The sequence below is a fragment of the Gossypium hirsutum genome, chromosome D02 (genome assembly GCF_007990345.1).
Source record: "Gossypium hirsutum isolate 1008001.06 chromosome D02, Gossypium_hirsutum_v2.1, whole genome shotgun sequence".
Classification (NCBI taxonomy): domain Eukaryota; kingdom Viridiplantae; phylum Streptophyta; class Magnoliopsida; order Malvales; family Malvaceae; genus Gossypium; species Gossypium hirsutum.
In genome coordinates this window covers 30993814-30995386 of record NC_053438.1, presented here as the reverse complement: position 1 = coordinate 30995386, position 1573 = coordinate 30993814, and the positions used below count along the sequence as shown (strand labels likewise).

Below are 1573 nucleotides of genomic sequence, written 5' to 3'. Positions count from 1 at the left end.
GCTAGATATTTTCGTAGTTTTAGTTAGTTGGAAGATAATCTTGGGATACTCGTTTGTCTTTGTCAAAACTTTATCAAATTCTAAAGGGTGTTATTAAAAATTGAAAAATGTGTTTTGATTTTGATTTGCTCTAACTCTCCTGGCTTGGCCTTGTCGTCTAGGCTGGTTATGGGGTGTTACACAGAATAATCTACAGTTTAGAGGCACGACGACAGAGGATCCTAATCAACATTTGAAATTATTTCTCCAACTCTGCGATACTTTTAAGTATAATGGGGTCACTAATGATGCTATTCATCTTCGGTTGTTCCCCTTATCTTTGATTGATAACGCCTTTTCTTGGTTAGACTCACAAGCACCAGATTCTATCATGACACGGGATGAACTTGTTGGAAAGTTTTTACAGAAGTTCTTCCCGATTAGTAAAGTAGTTCAAATAAGAAGAGAGATTGTTGTGTTTAGACAGATGGGGGGAGAAAGTTTCTATAAGGCGTGGGAACTTTTCAAAATGTTTGTTCAAAATTGCCCGCACCACAGATTTCCTGAGTGGATGTGACTGTGGGTACTTTATAACGTGTTGGTTACAAATGGACAATCTGGATTAGACAGGGTAGCAGGAGGAGCCCTTATGAACAGAATATACGAGGATGTGTACGAAATCATTGAGAACATGGCACTAAAATCCTATCAGTGGCCAAGTGAACGATTCACATATGGTTCGAAACCCACCACGGTAAAAGCTATCCAAGAGGATGACAAATATCAATAGTTAGTGGATAGACTCAACCATGTCGAATCTTCTTCTACACCGTCTATGCATGTGGGAGACAAATTGCTCTTCTATTATCCAACAATCCTATCGATGATGTAAATTACATCAGGAATAGGGGTAGAAGTCCTTATTCGAATACATATAATCTCGGCTAGAGAGATCACTCGAATTTGAGATGGGGAGGGAACCAAGGAGCAGGTCATAATTCAAATCAACTTAAAAAATACAAATTATCAACCTCTTTATTATCAAAAACCCAAGATAGGACCAACCCAAGTGACCATACATGTGGTCAACATCTAGATAGAATTGAGGGAGAGTTGCACAATGAGAATTGATGTCAAGCAGGTGTACCCTGAGTGCACCAACTCAACAAGATCTTTGACTAAGCTCAAAGATAAAATGAGCCAATTGATGAGCATGATGGGCAACATCAAAAGACAAATTGGCTAAGGTATTCCTAGCAATACAGCTGACATTCCACGGAGGGAAGGTAAGGAGCACGTGAAGCGATAGCACTTTGATCAGGAAAAGTACTGAGTAACCCAAAAAACCCTACTCCGAAGGTAATGATAGAGAATATTGATGACCCTCAAAAGGAACCTGTAAAAGCTAGAGATAAACAGAAGCTAGAAGAGGTAATGATACCGGTAACGGAACTAAAAAAAGAACCACCTGCAAATGTCGAAACCACAAAGATCCCATTCCCTTCGAGACTTGAAGAAAAACAAAAGCGATATGAGGATGGATTTGTAAGTTTCCTAAACATGTTTAAAATATTAAATGCTAACTACCTTTAAT

The 1573-nt window shown here is 38.7% G+C and overlaps 1 non-coding gene across 1 annotated transcript; it reads right to left on the bottom strand.

Annotated features, from left to right (window-relative positions):
* Positions 1 to 435: 435 nt before the first annotated feature.
* Positions 436 to 540, bottom strand: LOC121215074 (small nucleolar RNA R71). Its single transcript, XR_005910807.1, has one exon. It is a non-coding gene; the product is annotated as a small nucleolar RNA R71 (small nucleolar RNA).
* Positions 541 to 1573: the final 1033 nt, after the last annotated feature.